Raw genomic sequence first — 21,425 nt, 5'->3', positions numbered from 1 at the left:
ATTGAGAAGCACATCTGGTATCCCAGCCCGCCGCACAGAGGCTTAATGCTGGAGCTGCTTGGTGTGGAAGCAGGAGGCTTCAGAGGCATCCCAGGCAGCTCCACCTGCCTTAGGGGGCATCGACACTGAAGGATGGAAGAGGAGTCGCTCAGTTACACAGCCCAGAGGACACCAAGCTGCATCTGATCGACTCAGAAACCGGGGAAAAACAGTGAGTATATACCTGATTTTATTGCAGCTGTTTCCAGTGGGATCTCCAGCTCTGCCTGTGGCTTTCCAGTCACATAAGTCTCCTTATGGTTGAATCCGTCACAGCTTTGCTGAGATTCCGAGTCCGCTTCTGCTTTATATTTATGTATTTCTGTAGATACATGGTCCCAGAATCATAGAATGGCCTGGGTTGAAAAGGGCCATAATGATCATTTAGTTTCAACCCCCTGCTGTGTGCAGGGTCACCAACCAGCCTGGCCTTGAATGCCTCCAGGGATGGGGGCATCCACAACCTACTTGGGCAACCTGTTCATGATACAAGTTAGGATATTTATATTTGCTTTTTTTTTTACAAAGCAAAGTTTAGCCATGCACCTAAACCTTGCAGCCCTGTGCAGAAACATGCAGCACGGGCCTCTTGTTTGGCTTAGGGAGGCCTCCACAGCACACAGAATCCTGCAGCCTGACTTGGCATTAGCTCTGCCGGCAAATAAATGGCTGGCAAAGTGACCCTGACAGCCTGCTCTTACAGTTCATTATGCTATCTTGACAAATTAGGGCAGGAAGCCTTCAGCTCCTGTAGTAAAAATGCTGAATCATGGCCTGACTGATTGATCACCTGGTGGGAAGGCAGGGCCTCCCAGGGGAGCTCAGGTGTTTGCATTGTATCTGAGTGACCAGGAGGAGTGGAGCCAAGATCCACCCCTTCCCAGACCTCATTAAGGGTTGGCAATAGAGGTGAGGGTCTCTCTGGAGATCCTGCCTATTGGAGACCTTCTAAAGGTAAGCTGGTTTTATTCCTCTGTTTCTGTGTCTGCAGCTACTGTGTTTGGGCTGGTTCTTGTTTGCTGCAGCCTAGGGTTGTGCCACCCTGCTTCTATTGCTGTACTTTCCATCACATTATAGCATTACAGCTCTGTCATTTCACATTCAGCTAGTCCTGCAGAAGGCCTGGATAGTCCCTGTATCTGCTTGCAGCCTGCAATGTCTTTTCTCAGGCTTGTCTGTGTGTCAAAGAGGTCTAGGGATTTCTAAGCTGAACCAGTAAACAGTATGTTTGGACCCTGAGATTGCTGGAAAATACGAGTTTTGGCAAGATACAAGGTGCTAGGGAAGGCCAACAGCCTTTTGGAGGCAGCCAATGAGGTGGCATGTGGGGAGGCTGCAGTCCTGCAAGTTTGTAATCATGTGAAGCAAATGTGAATATTTCATGGGTCTGAGAGAAATCCATTTAGCTACAAATTACATTTTTAGAATAATCTCTCTCCTAGGCTGAGTTTTAGGCATTGCCAAAGGTGGTTTGGCATTTCAGAGCAAAGCAACTTCACACTGACTTGATACCAAATGTGTTGCTTCCTTTACCCTAATCAGACCACACCTCCCTCTCCTTTTTCTCTTGCTAGTGTCAGGAGCTGTACAGACCCAGTTCCTCTCTGTGCCTTTCTCCTGCGGAGGCACCCTTGGTCTCAGACTGGCATTATTACAGTAGTGTGAATTTCTGTCCTTGTAGTCTTTGAAATTAGAGAGAGGCACGGGTTTTCTTGGCTGTGCTGTCAGTGACTGTAAGTAACTGTGACAAGCCTCGCCTCATAAAAGCAGTCTCAGATCAGGAAGGAGGACCAGCTTGGCATTAGCCACAAGCAGCAAGTTGATGAGGATGGGTGGAGGAATTACATGGGGAACAGAGGGTAGCTATGAGCATAACCAGCTCTGGTCTCTCCAGCTGCGACAGCTGTTTTCCTGCAAGACACAACGATAGCACTGGTAAGTGTTTCTTAAGAGTGACTATAGCTGCCTTGCCTTGATCTCGGAAGCACAGTTTTTGCGTGAGATGGGCTCACTGGTCAATCAGTAAAAAAGATTTTCTTAATCAGCAGTGATGTAAGTCAGACAAATGGATTCAACCCCTGTGAAGATGGGTAAAGACCAAGAGTTTGAATGACTTATATAATGGCACGTGGGGAGCTGGTGGCCTGAAGCCAGACTGCCCTTAGCACAAGTCCACGGTCTTCAGCTAAGGGTCAGCTCTTCTGTTACTCTTGCCCTCTGACTGAAGGTTAACTGGAGGTTTGGGCTTCCACAGGAGCCTCTCTGCAAGGAGCTCATGCCAAACGGTCCCCACCAGCATGGAATGTGTAAATCTCCTTCCTCTGCTAATTCCGCTTAGAAATGCAAATTGGAAGTAGCTGTCAGGAAGGCTGGAAACAAGAGGTATCGCTGCATGTGTTCCTAATGCTTATCACAGGCGGAACTTGGCTTCTTACAAGGACCAAATGCAGCCTTTTCACATCTCCCTTGAGAGAGAGCTTGCAGCAACCGGAAATGCTTTCGTTCCTTCAGCACTGGATGCTCGATGAGTTAGCATCCTCCTAACACCTTGTCCTTTTCCAGGATGCTCAGCCTTCTGCTGTTTTCTTAACATACTGAATGAAGGGATTAAATTCTTTTGTATCTCGGTGGTATAAGTGGAAATAAATAGAAAAATGCTTGGCTTCCACCCAGAGACAAGATATTTAAATAGTGGAAAGTATGTGTGTATTTTTGGGCTGGTGTGCTTAGATCTCCACAAATATTTTCAGTTGCTTCCCTGCACTCGTGCACAACCATCCCATGCCATTCATCTCGTTCTCCCATTCCCCACTTGTAAATTCATTTAGGAAGGGCTGACAGACTTTGGTTTGTCTACTGTGAGATTTCAAGCCTGCTGCTTAATGTCGTGTGAGACAGGATCTCGCAGCAGCGAGCTGTGAGGAGAGGAAGGCTTCTGAGAGCTGTGATGCACCCTGTTGTTCAAGGCCAGTTGAATGGGACCCTGGCAGCCTCATCTAGTGGTTGGCAGAGCTGCCCGTGGCAGGGGTTGGAGCTCAGTGACCTTTGAGGTCCCCTCCAACCTACACTGTTGTATGGTTCTGTGTATGTGCAGTTCCCTCTCCATACGCTGATGTGTACTTTGAGATGGTGCAGAACAGAGAAAGTCATACAGACAATATTTAATTCATCTATCAGGGACATAATGCATCTCATAGTGACATAGGGAGTCACCGATGTTAAGAGCTCATATTGCTCTTAATAGAGCTTCTCTATTGTACAGAGAAGCTAGAATCAATGCAAATGCAGGGATAGCTAACAAATTATCAAGTCATACACAGCATTAAGCTTAATGCTTGCATAGAATTCTTAATTAGAGAGTGTAATATGAACTGACATTTCTTTTTCCACGTATCTAAGGCTATGTTGTGATAAGCTGCAGAATTGGCCAGCACCTGCTTTAAGGGAAATGACAAGGCTAGCATCAGGCTTTCCACCTGAAATAAGCATTTTTCTGATTCTTCACACTCTCAGTTCCTTTGTCTAAGTGTGGTGCTGATACTGATGTGAAATTTCAATTTCATGAAAAGACAACAGGGCCAGAGAACACGTTATAGCAAACTGTGAGAGCTTTGATCTTCAACTGTCTAGTTTGATAGTTTCCCAAATGTACTTTATCTCTGCATCTGAGGTTTCCTGTGCTTAGTTTACGTAGGCTCTGACTTGATTCAGAAACTAAAAGCTCAGACACTTTTAAAATTTGAGGCATTAATGTCCTCGTGCCCTTGAGGGCCATTTCCAACCTTAAAAGCCAGGTTCCAGAACTACTGAACTCAAGTGATTTCACTTTAAAAGTGCTTACTCTTTACAGCTTCCTGAGAGTGATGATAAAAGCCAGGTTAGAAAGTATAACTTCCAACCACATTTTGCAGGCGTTCTGGCCAAAACTGAAAACAGAGAGCATTTTTACGTGCGCAGCCAGAAGAAGAAGCACTCTGCTGCTTTTGTTCGTGAGTCTCAGCACTGCGAAATTCAAACGCCAATAAATTTGCTTCAGAAAACTCTAGCTAAAAAAGATCGGGTACAGGCTAGGACTGAATGCAGATGCAGGACATGTGGTGCATCCCAGATATGAAATGCAAAAGGAAATATGACCAGCTTTTTTTCTTTTTTTTTTTCTTTAAGGGTTCCTAAATGATACCCCAGGCTCGCAGTGGTGCATCGATAGGGCTGTGATGTTTGAGCTGAGGTACCCCCAGCAATGTTTGTGTCTGTGTGGTGCTCTGTGCTTCTGAGAGAGGCATTCAGACCCGTGCTGTGGCTCAGCCTGCCAAGCAGGAAATGTATACACGCGTGTGAGTGTGTGCGTATCCTTTTGGAGCAGAAATCTGACATTACCGAGCTAAAAAGTGACAGTTACTCATTAAATAAACAAATAAGCAGGTAAAACTGCAGCTGTGTGGCTGCCCCTGGTGGCTTGGCAACAATGAATGGGGTTTTCAGTGCAGTGGCCCCAAGTATTGGGTATCACTGCAGGATTTCTCTGTTCGCTTAGTGAATAGCCTTCAGTGAGCGTCCTCATCTTGGGAAAAACCCCAGGACCCCATTAAGTGGTTGAGCCAGCCACAGACATGGGAAGACTTCCAAAGCAGAAACAGGAATAGCTGCAGGATGGAGCTCAGAGGAGTGTCTGCTGTGCTGTGATTTGAGAGCTGGGAGCTGAACGGTCAGCAGATCTGCTGCTGTGGGGCCGGTGACTGGGCTGCGAGTCATCCGTGTGCCTTTTGGTGAGTGGGAGAGCGACATGGAGGGGTTGGGGCAGCCCGTTTGGTGAGACAAGTGCCCCTTTGCGAGGGTGCCAGCAGTACCGTTTAGATACAGTGTCTGCAATAGAGCTGAAACAGCTGTGCTGCCACCTGGGGCCAAAAGCACCGCGCGCCTGGGAACGAAGTCCTCAGCGTGAGCAAAGTCCTCACACTTACTCCTGCCTTTGCACTGAGCTCTGCAGGGCTGTGATGTGCAGGGGAGGTTGCAAGAAACATCGAGGCTCTTTAATTTGAAAGCTCCAGCACACAACACATCTGCAGTACTGCAGTTGTTCTTCCCCAGGCTTGGAGTCCATTTGGAATCAAGTAGGAGAAGACTGGAGAGGAGCAGCCATTTGGGTGCCAGCAGTTTCCATTCTCCAGGTGCCTGGTGTAAAATCCTGGCTCTGCTTAAGTCAGTGGCAAAAAAAAAAAAACACACAAAAAAAACCCCACCTACTTTACATTTAAGGGGAGCCAGGATTTGTCTCCTGGGATTTGCAGGGTTTAACTGGCAGCACCTCAGGGCCTGGCACCCAAAGTGTCCTGTTGCCTGGTGACTCCCTAAGGTAAACTTTCAGCAGTCTTTCTTCCTCCTTCATCCCCATCAGGAAGACACTATACGCAATAATGTCAGCTTCAGCCCATAAAAAGAGATTTATTATCCTGCTCTGTGTGCCAGCTCTCCAAATCTGTCTTGAAAGGGCTGTGTTTGAAACAGAAGCCATGCTGCACGGTCACAAGTGGGTGAGTGAGGAGCAAGAGCATCCTGCTGGCAGCCAGGACATGGGACGTGTGGGTAGTGGGGGCCTTGCCCTGCTTCAACCACCAGCCTGGCTGAGAAGGCATTTCATTTAGAATTCCTTGGATATCTGTGTAGAGACAGAGGAAAGTTGTGCCTCCAGCAGTCTGTTCATCCCATCCTGAGGAGTGCCATTTCCATTGCCTTCTGACAGCAGGAGGACCCCAGCATCACTCGTTCTAACCTCAGCTTGTAACCTTTTTTCCTATGGCTGACTGCCAAGTCATTTCTGTCACTTTGACCTTTGCAAACTTGCCTGGAAAATAATAAAGTATATATCTAGAAGGAGCAAGCAGTTCTGACTTTAAAAATAACTAATTGGCAGAGACGTTTCCTCAGCCACGTTTCATTCATTTTTGACAGCTTACTGGGTTTCAAGCTGGCAGCGGTTCTTTCCGATACTAAGTTGAATTTCCAAAGATTAAAAGGCTGAAAGGGTGCCTATGTAACACCATACAAGAGAAAAAGGTCCTGTAACAAAGAAGCGTCCCTGGAACGGCTGTGTTTTCAGAATCCACTCGCATACATAACATTTTAAGAGCTGTCACCATCAGAGCTCGTTTTATGGCCAGTTCCTGAAGGAAGTGGTTGTAAAGATGTGGCATGAAGAGCAGAAAATCCAGGTGCTGAGCAGAGAGCTTTTGAACTTGCAGCAAATGCGTGATGCTTTTTTCTAACCAGAACAACTGCTGTTTGTGACCATCTGAACTTTGAGCTACAAGAAAATGTCTTTGGGGTTCGTAAGGCTGATATCCTGTCTCTAACCACAGCCTGTACCAGACACTTCAAAGGCAGAGAATACAAGAAACTCTGTATTGAAATCATCTGCTAGTGGGGGAAATTTCTTCCCAGCAGCAGACAGTTTGTCATTGATTTATCCCCTCAAACAGGGAAGTTTATGTGCCTTCTTGGGGGAAAAAAATCCGATTGAATGCAACAGCGATGTGAGTTGATTCATTAAGCCTAACAAATTTTTATTTGAGATGCATTTGATTTCTCTGAAATGTGATAGCAACCCTTCTACTGTTTGCTCTGGAGATTCCTGTAGTGCCAGATTGGTAGCTTGCGGTTTTTTCCCAGCCTGTTTTTTGTACAGATAGCCCAAAAAAACGTGATGATGTTTGGGAGCTGCGGCCCTTTGTAGCAGCTATGTTGCAGATGATGATGTCTCCTCCAAAACCTCCTCTTGGCAAGTGTTTCTAATCCCCTTTTATGGATCCTTTAGGTTATTATTTTCTTTTTATTATTGTAGAGATGATATTGTGTTCTTATTGTTGTTTGGCTTCTCTGAAGCCTCCCGTGTGTCAAAGACAAAGAATAGATTTGAGGGTATAATGCAGATGGTGGAAAGGAAGCAAATACATAATTTTCTTTATTTGTTAGACTGCTGTTGTCAGGTAATTTAAATGTGGCCATGCTGTAGCTGTAAATATAAGCTAGGATAAATTGGGTGTCCATGCTGAAGGTGTAAACTCTGTATTTATCTCCTGAGTAAGGTGCCTTTGTTCCAAGAGGTGCTGAATGTCTTCACTTTTTTTCTGAAACACGTTGGATTTCCTAGATGGCTAGGTGTAAAATACTGTATCTGCTGAGGTCAATGACAGACTTCTCACTAGCTTCAGTAACATTTAGCTGCCTCCAACACACAGCAATAGTCAGCAGACTATTGGCAGATGTCTTTGTAAGAGCAGAGAGCAGAACCAAAATGCCTCTTGTGTTTGTCCGAGTTTTGTGCAAAGCTCTTCTATGCATTTTCCTGTCTCCAGTGAAGAAATACAAGACACCTCCTCAGCTTGAGTTGCCATCAAAATCTATTCGAAGAACACCTTTTCAGTCTCAGCCACAAGGAACACAAGTGGGAGAGGTGCTCTGGGTGAAACAAGGCCTAGGCAGGAGCTCAGCCACATCGCTGAAGGCGGATCTGACGCAGCGGCTCATCGGTTGGTGTTCAGATCCTACCTTAACCCTTCTGATTTGATTGCTTAGCCGGGTCTAACACGATGCAGAGGATCAGCCTCTCTAAGCCAGGCTGTAGACAGCTGAAAGTAGTCACTAAGGGTTTTTACAACGTGGGTCCTGAGGCTCTGTGCCTCATTGAGTTTAATCACAGCTCGGTGTAAGAAGACACAAGCAAATTCAACTTTGGCTTGCACTCTGAAGGATTTGTATTCGCACAGTTAATCTTCTGCTTGTCCTACTCCCGTATCGGTTCTTGAACCTCACGGCTGGTGAAAAGCAAACTGAAGTCCTGAAGAAATTAATTTCCTATGGGCTTCATAAAAGTAGGCAGCTGGGCAAAAAGAAGAGCTGTTAGTACTGTCGCTGAGGCAAAGCAAAGCGTGAGCTCATCCCTGATTAGACACCAGGAAAACAGTGTGGGAAAAGACTTGCTGAGAATGCCTTACCTATGGATGAGCCCTCAGCTGGCAGTCATGCCTGACTGGGCACTGGAGATCCACTCCACAAGAGCAGCTTTGCTTTTACACTATATCTCTTTTAAACAGCCAGTCATGCTCAGACACATCCTTTGGAAACCAAGCCTTGTTGTTTTCATCGCTTGTAGAATACTTGTTTTAACATATACCAGTGCTATCTGTGAGGGAAGTGACATGTTTTCCCAATCAGGGCAAAGAAATGTGTCAAGTAATGCCCTGGTTTTTTTCGGTCTGGCTCTAGCAGCTAAAGGGTCCGCTTCACTATTTGTTGATTCAGCTGAGAGCGTCAACTGTCTGCAGTGCTGTAGGTGGATGATCTGCTTCTTTTTTGTTGCCAGCTTGAAGTCTGCTTTCACCTTCTGTTTTCCTCACACTCAGTACAACTATCTTTCCATCTATGAAATTAAATTATTGTAATTGGAACGGCAGTGTTTACAAGAGATTACCTATGGCTTTTATTTGCATGATGAGATTCCTGGGCTCCAAACGGCTTAAAATGTCTGAGTCTTGCTAATAATAACAACCCAAAGGGAACGGTCCCACTGACTGTATGTAGGCCAAACTTAATAAGTTAACACACTCAGCTAATGACATGGCATGTAGAGCCAAATAAATATGACTGCTTGTTAAGATAGCCACTGGCTACCAAAGCTCTGATCGGCTTCACAAATTAAATAGCACAGAACTGCCAGTGCTTAGACTTCGGATTTCCAAAAAGCCACATTGAGACCAAAGGCAACAGTGATTTCTGAAGAAATGCCCATCTTTCTCTGTTAATATCTACACCAAACCCGTGGCTCGGGGGGTCACTGATTTCAGAAGCAAACATCTGGGATGTGTTCCCTCTGGCTGCAGGCTGGTACTGCTTGAGTTGCCCAACTGAAGGCTGTTCCCATGCTCCCCTTTGCAGAGCAGAGTCCAGCTTATGGAAATGTCACTGATGACTTGGGAAGCTTCAGCTGCACGCCTCAATGCATTGTTTGGGCTCATGTGAGCCAAAGTTAGCATAAAAGCTCTTAAAAAAAGGGGCCCTGGAAATGTCAGAGGGAGCCCCTGTTCATGTAAAGGACGAAAGCCATGTTGTCGTGGCTGAATTCCAGCATCTATCCTTGTGTGTTCAAGCGGATGATGGAGGTTTTCTTGTGATGGCTCCCAAACCGGGTGCTCTTTTACAGCCAATAAAGCTAAGTGAGTGTGCCTTCATTTTGCTGTGGGCTCAGCGTGTACAAAGGGCTTACAGTAAACTGTTAATTGGTGGCTGCCTGAGTGCATGTGTGAGCCCTCGCTTTGCCCATCTGTACAATGAGGGCACGAGAGGGGTCCCTTCCTTTTTGACCCTTTTGTCTAGTCTGGCTTGGCTGTAAGAGCTTCCAGACGGAGGCTGTTACCACATGGCTGCACACTGTCTACTGGGATGGGGACCCTGGTCCCAGTGGTAAATAACAGCCTTCATCATCTACTCTCACATTAATAAAATACAACCAGCAGAGTGATCTGAGTCATCTATCAAATAACCCACAGCTCCACCCGCGTGCAGCTCCTCCATATGAATCCTGAGGTTAATTTAAAAAGAGTCTAAGGAATGGTGAGCTCAGGGTGACTTTGGTTGAGTGCTGAAGATTGATGTATCCTCACAAGCTCTCTGTGCTGTTTCTCCAGGCTGGGGTTTTGCATGGTTCCTGGCCAGTCTCTGAAAGGCCGGGGCTGGGTTCCTAGCCACGCTGTGTGAGCTGTGCCAAACTGCAGGTTTAAATATTCATTGCATTCTTCACATGCCAAATCATCTAAGTTGGAAAGCAGGAGCCTAAGATTTTGCAAAGCTGCTTTTGCACGTAAAGACTATTAAAAATTCATCAGGACAAGGAAAAAACAACAACATTGCCAGTAGTAGAGAACTTTATGTTGACTTGGCTAACGCTGTGTGGGGCTAAGTTGGATCTAACCCGCATTAATCCACTTAAATGGAAGGGTGAGCCTGATCCAGTAAAAGCAATAAATCCTCTTTAGAGCTGACCAGACTATAGGAGATCGGGGCTGAATTGCAAACACTTGGCAGGAGGTAACTGGATGGAGCCTGAATTTCCAATGTGCCAGGTAATTTAACCCGTGGCATCCCTCTTCACCCAGCTCTCAGGACTGGATCCCTGTGCTGTTGGCCCTAGAGGAGCGATGATAGACAGCAGGGCAGGCAAACTCCAGGCTGAGGCAGAGCTGGAAAGCTCCAAACAGCTCTCCCATACCACAGGGAGTGGGTAGCAGGGTTAGCCCAGACAGCTCAGGGAACAGGGGTACGATGCGGGAAGGAAAGATGGAGCTTACATGAGCTCCTGCCTTGCTTGGAGGCAGTCTGAAGATACCAGGAGAGCCAGACACCATCTTGCCCTGGGTGAGGGTCCAACTGTGTCCACATCTAAGGCTGAACTGGCGCAGGAGTAAATGAACCTGCATGCCTGGGAAGTGGCTGCGGCTACCGGACAGCAATTTTCTCAAGGCTGACCCAAGGCATGGAACTAAATCCAGACAGGGTGAATAGCTCCATTTCCTTATTCCTCTGAGAAGCTGGGCCTGAATATGAAAGGCTGTTTAACACTTTGAAGCCACCCACAGTTCTGTCTTTGCCTCCCACACAAACTCCAAGGAACTGACTCATTCCCACCGTATTTTCAGCTGCGCGTAGATCCTGCTCTCAGCCGGGAAGATCCCCGTGCAGCCGAGCCAATGAAACACACATTGTGACTTCAGTTAGCTGGGCTTGAAAGGGTTTCTCTACGCCGACTAACAGTCAACAGCGTCTGAAGGCATCTGGCCCGCTTGAAAGCAGAGTAAGAACCATATTCTTTGGTTAGCTGTGTAATTTATGCCTCGTCTGCTGCTCCCTACTCATGATGCTTCCTTATGTTGACTGTTAAATAGCTGTCTGTGAAAATAAGTGATGCTGTCATCCGCCGTTAAATGGAAAGAAGTCTGCTCCATGAGCATGCACACACCTCTCCTCTCCCCCTCTCTGTGGCAAACATGTTGCCTCTCTCTCTGTGGGGACTCTGGGTTTTGCAGCACTTTAAGAATGTGAGCAATACTCACAGCTCTCAGTGGTTTCTAACTCCAAAAAAGCAGCAAGCTTTTCTTGCAAGGCGAGAGACCGTGCTGTTCCTCTGCCCCCTGCCAACCTGGTGAGCTGAAATGCTCTTTCCAATTTGGATGGATGTCCTGACATCCCTGGAGTTCTAGCTCGCTAATTCTCTCAGTGCTGGGGAAAACAACTCACTTCTTGCTGACATCACGTTGTCCTCCTGCTATGTCTTATCCACTGTGAGTCTTTACAGCTTCACGCTATGCCTGAACAATTACACCCACGTTTTGGCTGAGAAACAGAGACAGATGAAGGCAGCTAGAATTAGGACATGGGAGACCTGCCTTCCATTTTCCTGTTCTTCTCACCAAGCTCATTTCTGCTGTCTTTTTCCCTGCTGGGTAGCAGGTCTCTAGCAAATACCTGCAAGGTCACTGCCTTGCACCTTTTCCCTGCTTCTCTGTAGAACTATCTGTGGGCTATTTGGACTCTGCACCACTTCTGCATGCCATGACACCACAGCACTCTCTTTGCAGATTAATCTTTGCACATTTTTGAGCATAATCCTGTTCACTATATTGTTATAGAAGATGGGGAGTGTAAACACCCTCTCTGATGCAAAGGAGGTAGCAATGGACTCAAAGAAGGAGGAGGAGATGTGAAAAGGCACACGTTATTTTCAGCGTGCTACATTTGCCTTCCTTCATGCAACTTTCTGAGCTTTTGCCCCCCTCTGCAAAAATCTGGGGCAAAAGCCTGGCTCCTGTCTGCACTATTGGCTGCCCAGGTGAGGAATTTACCACTGTCACCACCTGAGAACTGAGCAGTGTGAAAGCCTGCTCTTCCATCCTGCTGGCACCGAGCTGGCTTCCGTCAACCACAGGGAGCTACTGGGAGCCCAGAGCCCTGACCCACTCACTATGGCCACTATGAGCTGGGACATGAATAAACAAAACAGAGATAAAGGAGAGGCTGGGCTGAAAGCAACAGCTGTTTCCTATGGTCTCATGAGTAAATTCAGGCTCCTCTCGCTGACGGGCTGTGCTTTTTGTCCTTATGCAAAGGAATGAGTGAGAGTGCCTTTCTGGTACAGCAGGGTGGGACTTGTTTACCGTGAAACATGAGGGAGCAGCTCAAAAGGGTTTAAGAAAGAAAAACATCTCTTTTAAAGTGTATTTATTTCAGGTAGTTCCAAAGCTTCTAGCTCTGTTATCTTGCTCCAGCTGTGATTCCGGGAGCAGAATTACATCCTGTGCTTGCATGTGTCAATGAAACAACAGAAAGCAAAGTCTTTGGCCCCAGATAGCCTTTTGCTGACTACAGATGAGCTCTACTGTAGATCTGTTTGGATCCTGATGTAACTTTATATAAGCCATTTGGATTTTTAATACCTACATTAGTAGAAGGAGCAAAATCTCCTCTATGTAATTAAGCAGAAGTTTTGGCTTGAGCCTGGGAGAGGCTGTTGTTATAATGCCTCTCTAAAGCCAGGCTTGAGGGAACAGTTCTGCTCTCCATCCATGGAGCTGAGAGGAGAGCTTAGTGAGGAAAGATGGATTTTCCTGGTACTTCCCTTGTGTAAGCTCATTCTGTCTGTGTGGAAATCAAGTGCCCTTCTTCTACACAGCAATAAAGCCTTTGGGTATTTTCACAGTAAGAGAAAATTCTAACATCATAATCTGGGAACCAGAGAAATGCAACCTATCTTAACCCTTTCAGTTACCAGGTTACAGTGCCTGAAAACCCTTTGCCAACTCTCTTCACCTTAACTTGTTGAGGAAGAGGGTTGTTCTTGTGGGTTTTTTTTCTTCTTTTCTTTTCCCAAAGGGATGATTTTTTCATGCTACACTCGACAAACCATCCTCAAGCTGATGTAACAAGGCCCCAGACTGCGTGGCCCGGCCACTTCTGTTTACATGTACAAAACCTGCAACAAATTTGGATTCCAGATTAGCCTGTCCCTATTCCCCCTGTGCCTCCCAGCTGCAGAAAGGTGGCTGCAAACTCCAACCGTTTGCTCCTGGCAGCACTGGCATTATCAATGCACAGACCTTCCCCATCGAAACAAAACCACAACCGTTTGAACTAGTCCCATTTTTATGTTTTTTATTTCTTTTGAAGCAGGTAGTATCTGTCTTACCATTTGTATTAGCTGACCCTGGTATAAGTCCCCCAGTGCCTCTGCCTTGCGGAGGTGAGGCCCTTAGCCTCAGCTGCAATGCAATCCAGCACAGCTGGGCCTGCTGGGCAGCACTTGGGGTCAGGGCAGCCACAGCTGCACTGAGTTTGGTGCTCTCTGGGGCAGCTGTGGGGTGCTTGTGCTGCTAGCACATGAAATACATTGGGAGAACAGGTCCCTTTGGCCCCATTTCCTTGCTGGTTGAAGTGGTGAGTGACAAACTGGAGCCTTGATGTTCTATTTACTGTGTTCTGGTTATCTATATCTTCCTTTGTTTTTGTTTTTTATGGGGGAGAAGGGAAGTAAAATCCCCAGGAAAGTGAAATCCAAGAGTAATCAAGCCTTAAACGCTTTATGCTTTGTATGTTTAAAATGACTGCTACGTTGCTTTAGAATAAACTTATGTGTATAGAAATAAGAAACTGCTGATGTTTTAGAATGGGGTTGATAGGCTTTTTAAGGTTTAATATTAGCTGGAACTCAAATAGATCCCTTTAGCATTTCCTTTTGTATTTCTCATTTCTATTTTTCACCAAGTCTTGCCCATCTCTGCTTTCCTGAGGCTCTTTTTTGTTTATCCTACACGATTTCCTTCCTTCCTTCAAGTCCAGACCCCTTTGCTCCCCTGGGGCTTCCTATGATAGCTAGGCACTAATCATGTACTTCTGCCCCAGAAGCGCAGATAGAGGCTTCCTCCCCCTGCTTCCAGTCAAAGGAGGATGTAAGGCATAATGGTAATCTTAAACAACACTGCTATTCATTGTTTGGGAGATCTGGGAAATATCCTTGAATTCAGCTTGCTAAATTAGCTGCTTCTTGAGTAACCCACAGCTGCTGCGTATCTGTCCCATTACATTTTACAAAAATGCAGCAGTTCTCATTACATACAATATTCTCTCGACATATGGACCTTCCATTAGTTTATGTCTCTGTGTCGCTCCGTTGCCATGAATGTATACACAGAAACATTTTCTTTTGTACTTAAGGAAAAAAAAAAAAAATCAAACCCAACAATTCTTGAGAACAGATTAAAGACAGGCACTCGCAATTATTCAGATGGAGGAAAGATGTTGCAGTGCCTTAGAATACAGCCTCTGTCGGGAGCCAATACTTAGATTAAAATGTTGCTTCTGGCAGTAAAAGTGCGACTACTCGCAGTTTCCAGGCTTCGTCCTGCACATGGATATATCTCCCTTGAAGTTGGCAGGCGTCTTCTTGTGCATGCAGATCCTGGAAGGCAGATGGACCAGCAGCGTAAGGTGATGCACAACCATCTATCTGAGGTGCCTGAGGAGGCAGCAGTGTGATTTTTGGATTTGGTCTGGTGTCTTTTCTCTTTCCTAGTGGTTCACAGAGGAACTTGGTTTGGAGAAAAATGGATTTCTGGCATTAGTGGATTTACACTCCTTACCCTTTAACAACTTCTCCAGCATAAGAACTTGAACAAACCTTGGGGATAAAGGCTTTCCTCTCTCCTCCCTCTTGTGCCCTTTCCTCAGCTTTGTTTCTCAAGAGAAGCTATGTCCTTGAGGAAAACCCAGACCTCCATCTGTGCTCTGCTCCCCTTCAAACTGCTGCTTCCAGGGTGATGTAAGCCACGATGCATCCATTACTTTTAACAAAATTGCAATGCTGGGACAAGCAAAACAAAGTTTTCCTTAGCTCCCTGGAGCACTGTTGGACACCTTCCCCTGCCTAGGGCTTATTTCATTTCCTTCAAGCACCTGGCCAGGGGCGAGCAATGGCTGTGCTCTACCAAAGTGCTCCGTGGCTGCGAGCTGATTGCTGCCACATCTCTCGGACCAGAGGAGGGCAGCCCACAGCCTCTGAAGAGCACCTGAGCACCTGCTCTGCAGCGAGGGCCGGCAGATATGCTTGTAGTGCTCTTGACTCTGTGATCGTGATCGGTAGGCCAGAACCATGTGGCTCAACACTGTTCTTCCACCTACCACAAGCTCTCTGTTTTCCATCGCTCCTTCTGTCTGCCTTATTTTTCTTTTCCTGAATTGCATTGATCATACTCTGTTGTCTCTTGCCGTGAGCTGCAGACTTGCTGCTTTAAGTTTGAGGCTCTAGATTTGTCTCATTCTCCAGGATGTTGCTGTGTTTGATCTTGCCTGCTTCATTAATGTGATTTCACGGCTCCCAAGTAATATTCCAAATAAAAAATGAATAATGAACTCTGCTCTGATGCTGGCTCGTCTTTCGTCCCTTTAGAACTGAACTACAAACATGCTTTCTCAAACCTCAGAAAAGGTATCCACCTGTCTGCAGATTTGGCCTGCGTTACTCCTGCATCTGAGCCTCCTGCAAGGTAAGCTCATGGCCAACATGTGCTCAGGGCCCTGTGCTGCTGGAGGGGAGGGTGACCCCACAGGAGCTGCAGAGCAGCTGGGAGCCTGTGTCTGTGTAGTGAAATGCACTGGGGAACTGCTTGTGCTGGGGGGCTGCTTTCTACTGATTCATGCAGGACAGGGTGCAGGATGTCCCCAAGAACTGCCCAGCTGTGTGCAAACCAGTCAGATGGGAGAGGCTGAGGGTGCTGCTGTGACTTCTGGTAGTCCCTGAGGTGCTTAATCCTTGTGATAAGGGGATATCTCCTTCCCTTAAGATGAGAGATCCTTCTCACAGAACAGAGGGTTTGGGTTTCCGTTCAGTGGCCTCTAAATTCTTTGTCCAGAGCCCAGCAGCATCTCTTCCTGGAGTCACTTAGGCCCATTCCTTTAGAAGTCATCCGTGATTGTGTTAGTATTTGTGCATAAATGAATATTAATGGTGAATGTGGTCTGACTACTGGGCCCATTTCCTCCCACAGCTGTTTTTGTGTGAGACCCGATCCCCAAACATCTTGCGCACACATCTTGCAGCCTGGCTCTGCAGGCGAGCTCAATGGGGAGCGCGTTGCCTTGCTGGTGAGGCCTGTTGTGGTTTCGGCACGGACGGAGCACATAGCTGCCGAGTGCTGTCAGGGTCTCAGCAGCCCCACATTTGCCTTACAGCAGACATTTAGGTACCCAGAGAACTTGTGGTTCAACTGGAAAATAGCTCATCTGCCCAATGCCTCTCAACATGAGTGAGGCTGCAGCTAAACTGGAGTTTGGGGGGGGCTGGATGTTGGGTTTTGCCGCTTCAGCTGGCAGTGAAGGCCCACCTGCAGCTCAGGGGGAAGTTACAGCTTCAGCTCTCAAACTGAGCACCAAATCAACTATTGAAACCACCTGTGTGATGGCACTTCTATTCGAGCTCTGTGCATGTCTGCATTTCTCCTTTTGTGGATTTGTCCCAGAGAGATTCTTGAGACTGACCGTGGGACTGCTGTAGGAAGATGGTCTTTGGGACAGCAGGTTCTGAGACACAAACCCACATTCCCAACAAACTGTTCTTAATCATTAAGTGAGCATCACCTTACAGATTGTGGATAATAGATTTATTTAAGTAGGGAAATCACGGTGCGACTCACGTGTCCGAACAAACTACCACTCCTCTTTTTTGATGTGCGATCCTCACGACCTGCAAGCAGCCTGCAGCGGATGTGTGCTCTCAGAAACCCTGAAGCAAAAAGCTCTGGCTTTCAGAATGCTGTTTGCACAGTGCTTTTCATGGGGGAAGCCTAATGCAGGATGCGCTGCAGGCAGCAGAAAGGTTCCCACTGTCTGAAATTAATCCCAAATCATTTGCCTGGATCTTGGTTTAAATCACACAATCCAATTACAACTTAATCCCATCAATATGAAATAAATGTTCCCACCTTTGGTAATTTTCTCTGTGCGGAAAGCTGCTCTGCAGCACACAGCCTCACGCCTGTCAGTGAGTGTGTATGTTGTGTTCCTGCTGCACAACGGGAAGGGGGGCAGAGGAGGATGGCTGGTGAAACACACAGCTTGAAAATCCTTCTTTTGGCCCAACGTGGGAACGCTCTACAGAGATACTGTCATGGATCCAAGCAGGCTGGGGTTAAACGGTTTCCTCAGCTTTTCTCCCTAAATCAATTTGAATATTCTTGGCAAGCTCTGTTACTATGCATGGTGGGCAGCTGTGATTCAAGCTGGGATTTTTTTTTCCCCTTTCTACTGTCCCAGTCTTCCTGTCTTGTGCAGATGTGATCCTTTCTCTCTGTCTGCCTAACAGCTAATTATTTTACCAGACCAGCCAATAGTCTGAAGAAAACAGACCACGCATATTCTTGAAAGCAACAACTGTGTTACAATGTTGGGGGGATGGGGAAGAAAAAAAAAAGTCACTTCCTTCTGACCCACTCCTTAAGCAAACCTCCATAAATAGCATGCACGCTGACTAATAAGGGACCCATCCATCTCCTAAGTTAGTTACCCACCTTTCACAACAGAAATGTACCCTTTGTATTTGGGGAAAGTTGGAGAAAGCCAGCTTGAGTGTACAAGTCATCTTGCTAAGTGCTCTGATCACCAGCGACCCAGAAATGTACGTGCCCATGTTGGTGTGAGAATGTGGATGGCACGTCAGCTGCTCCCCAGAAACTGCCAGGGGTCACTGTGCTCACTGAAATTTCATTCCCAGCCTCTTACAGGCAATTATGCCCTTCTTTAAAATATTGGAATAAATAATTACTAAAATTAAAATAATTAGCCACTGAGTTTTGGACAGTACTTCTGCAAAGCTGACTGCTCTGTAATAGTCTGTCCCATCCCAGGTGTGAGTTGTTGAGCTATCAGGTGCACCACAATCACAGCGTTGTGTTTTATGGCCCACAGCCTGCTTTGAGAATGCCTACTGGTTTTGCTGGCACAAGAGGAGGAATAGTCCATTCCCAGACAACAGCCATCGCTTGCTGCTGCAACACAGAGGAGAGGTGTGCTGCCTTGCTGACCTTAGCCCCAGGATGAAACCTGTCTGCACCCTGCAACAGCAAAGAACAGCAGGTTAGTGGGGCTCACTCTGCTCTCAAGAGGCTGGTCTGTTCTTTGTGCCTGGGGATGTTGGTTTAAGCTGTGAGTGGTTGTCGATTTCACGAGTAAAGCAATAGTGTATGCATTCTGAGAGGAAGGAATGAAGGCTCTGAAAGAAAGCATGCACTTCAGGGTGAGGTGGAAGCTGGTCACTACTGTTTGGAAAGTGAAATTAGAGTCTAAGGTGCTAAATGCTGCTGCATTCAGGTTGAGGTCTTTACAGAGATCCTCCATACCTCTGGTACAAAAGCTGCAGGACCTGAAACAATGCAGAAAATTCCACTGCTTTTATGACAGGCAGCTTTTTTCCTTGGTAACAACTGCAAGCCCCAGTGCAGGGTAAAAACCAAAGCCTTCTCCCACCACATTCCATCCACACCAAAGGATCCAGTACTCTAGACATACTCTGTTTAAAATTCTGCATGAGCAAATCCTCAGTTGTAAATGGTCATCCTTATTGCACTGAAGGTAAGCTATGTTCAGCATCAGCTGCTTTCATGGATAAGCTGGGACAGTGAATCAATGAATCCTCCTTACTGCAGAGTTGCAACTCCAAAGCTAAGTTGTTTTTGAGTAAGCAGTCCACTCCTAGAAGAAAGTTCCTTGCCTCTACAACCTCCTGCAGCATTAACAGAATCAGTACACAGAGCACTACATCCCCACCACACTGCATCATTCACTTCTCAAGAAACATGAGCAGCGGAGCAGGAACCAAAAAAAACCCAAATATTCCTCACTTCTTTGCTATCTTTTAAAAAGTGGTAACAATTTAATTAGTTTTTCATCCTCCAGGGCTGTAAGTTCTTGTATAATTAGATATGGGTAATGATCGTACAACATTTTGTTCTCATATGGTACATGGGTTCCATGACTGAGAATGTTTCATAGGTTATTCCAGTTACAGCTCCAGGCTATCACCCAGCAATGCTATAGGAAGCTCTAGCCCCTCCCTCCCCTTTTACAAGACTTTCTTACAGAGAACTATTTACCAGCATTACAGCTGCTTGCATAAATCCCCTCAGCTTTTACAAGACTTGCCACAGGGTAGTTTGAAGTAGCACTGACATACACTGCAATGGGAAAAGACAAAAATGGAATATTCCAAGGAAGCTGAGTGGCTGGGCATTTCCCAAAATATTGCTTCTCATGTCTTTAATGCCACCCTTGTACTTCATGCTTTGGCAGGAAAGCAATATCAAGTTTACACTGGGTGATTCAGAATGGGAATTCATTGGACAACAGTAAAGTTTAGATTTGGAACAGCCCCCAAAAGGGCTGCTCTGCTCAGAAAAATGCCTGATGCAAGTCAGGACTTACAGGATGTACTTGTGTTGAGGTCAGCAACTGTCAATTAATTAATTCATTAAAATACTTGGAGAGATTTAAAATGGGCACACAGTGAAAACATGCATGCAAGAGGATCCTGAAACCACTTAAGCTTTAGGGCAAACAAAAAGCAGATGGGAGATGGGTGTGGTGATGAAAAGGTGTAGGCAAGAGGCCCGTATCTGTCATTATTCCTGCAGCTACAATTTAATTACTGTTCCTCAGCTTTGTGGAAAGATTTTTTTAAGTTACAGGAAGGAGCACAAGTTGTGCAGTTGAAAGATGCCCCTCAGCATCATCCTAAATCTGTTAGAGATGCATAATATGCTTTATTTGTCACCTAGAATAGAAAATGTTTCCCTCAACTTTAAAATGAAGGAACTGCTTTCAAAACAACCTTAAAATGCAGAAGCAAAGTCCTACACTTCCTCTCCTCCCTGAGCTTCTCCTTGCACCAGCAACACCAAAGCAGAACCCTGCACGTGGCACAAGGAAGGCAAGCAGCCCTGCTCCAGCTGTTGGGGATATGCAGATGTGCATTGCAACCTTGGTTTGTACGCTTAGCTGGGACAACAGGATGCAACAACGGGTTACAGAAAGGTAAGCTGCCTGCTTGAGGGATGTTATTTAAAGCTTATCTTAATACTGTGATGCAGGAGAGGTAAGAGGCTACAGTAGCACCTACTCAAAAAAGCAGCTTTTCTTTTTCCTTGAGTTCTATGATGGCAAAGTGACAGCGACTTATCTCAACAGGACAGCATACAAATTTATTGAAAAACAAACCAAAACTACTATTTCTGCCTGTGGCAAAAATAAAGCAAGTTTTCAGTTCAGATTTGAATACTTGCTGAAAAGTTTAACTATTTTTTTTTTCTTAACAATTCTCCTGGTTGCTAAGAACAAAGGAAGAGAGATATTTGGATTAAAATAAAAAGAAAACCAACCTGCGTTTTTCACCATAATGAAACAGCAAATGAGGCTCGTTTGTGGCAAATGCATGAAGTATCTGTAGGAAGGAAGTCAACACTGAAAAAGTTGACAAGCAAACACTGGCTGAGCAAAAGCCACGTCAGGCAAACCAAGCCAAGGCAGGGAGAGTGGGGAGCACGTATTATCATCGCTGCACAGAGGCAAAGCCTGCCTTCCCCCCACCTACAAATACAGTGATGAAATTAAGATTATAGGGGGATCTTTTTACCCCATCTATTGAAATCCAAACTACAACCCGTATCTAAGATGGCACATAGTTGGCCTAGTCCTTGAGACAGATTCAACCAGAGCCAAACTACACTTTGGGTTATTGTAAAGAAAACCAAAGTTGTTGTCTGCTGGAGACATAATGCCTGGGAATATCCATACAGATCAGCACGTGCAATGTGCTAGGATGAAGAAGCTGAATGAGCTTGCTACAAAGCCAGATAAATGAGTTTTTTCCACATCAGAATGCTATTATGTGGCTACCACGCATAGCCAGGTCACTGAAATCAATCAAGCACAGAGCTTGATCTAGGTAAGATTCCTCTCCAAGGCTACATATTAAGTTAATATAAATATATATATATACATACACACACACACACATATATATATATACATACACATATATATATTAATTTAAACAAACTAGGGTGGAAGGAAGGAAATCTTGGCTAGAGAATGGAGATGGGGTGCCTTTTTCACTCTGTGACAGCAATCAATGGGGAACGTGCTCTTCTGCCACATCAGATTTCCTCAGCATAAGCAGCTTGTGATAGTTTCATGATGAAAGTTATGTTAGAAAAAAAACCTGACAAAACTGTGATTTCCCAAAGGAAACAAAGCAAACGTCATCTACTTTGAAAAAAATCTGATTTTATTTTTATATT

General features: G+C 45.8%; 2 long non-coding RNA genes across 2 annotated transcripts; both read left to right on the top strand.

Moving 5' to 3' along the window:
• The first annotated feature begins 764 nt into the window (after positions 1-764).
• On the top strand, positions 765-2,722 carry LOC128088627 (uncharacterized). Its single transcript, XR_008210308.1, has 2 exons — positions 765-1,001; positions 2,088-2,722. It is a non-coding gene; the product is annotated as an uncharacterized LOC128088627 (long non-coding RNA).
• Positions 2,723-13,424: 10,702 nt separating this feature from the next.
• Positions 13,425-20,657, top strand: LOC128088645 (uncharacterized). Its single transcript, XR_008210313.1, has 4 exons — positions 13,425-13,518; positions 15,527-15,623; positions 18,040-18,207; positions 19,905-20,657. It is a non-coding gene; the product is annotated as an uncharacterized LOC128088645 (long non-coding RNA).
• The last annotated feature ends 768 nt before the right edge of the window (positions 20,658-21,425 follow it).

This window comes from Tympanuchus pallidicinctus, unplaced genomic scaffold (genome assembly GCF_026119805.1).
Source record: "Tympanuchus pallidicinctus isolate F22 unplaced genomic scaffold, pur_lepc_1.0 scaffold1, whole genome shotgun sequence".
In the NCBI taxonomy this organism is placed as follows: Eukaryota; Metazoa; Chordata; class Aves; order Galliformes; family Phasianidae; genus Tympanuchus; species Tympanuchus pallidicinctus.
The sequence above is the reverse complement of the archived record's forward strand: the minus strand, read 5'-3'. Positions and strand labels throughout refer to the sequence as shown.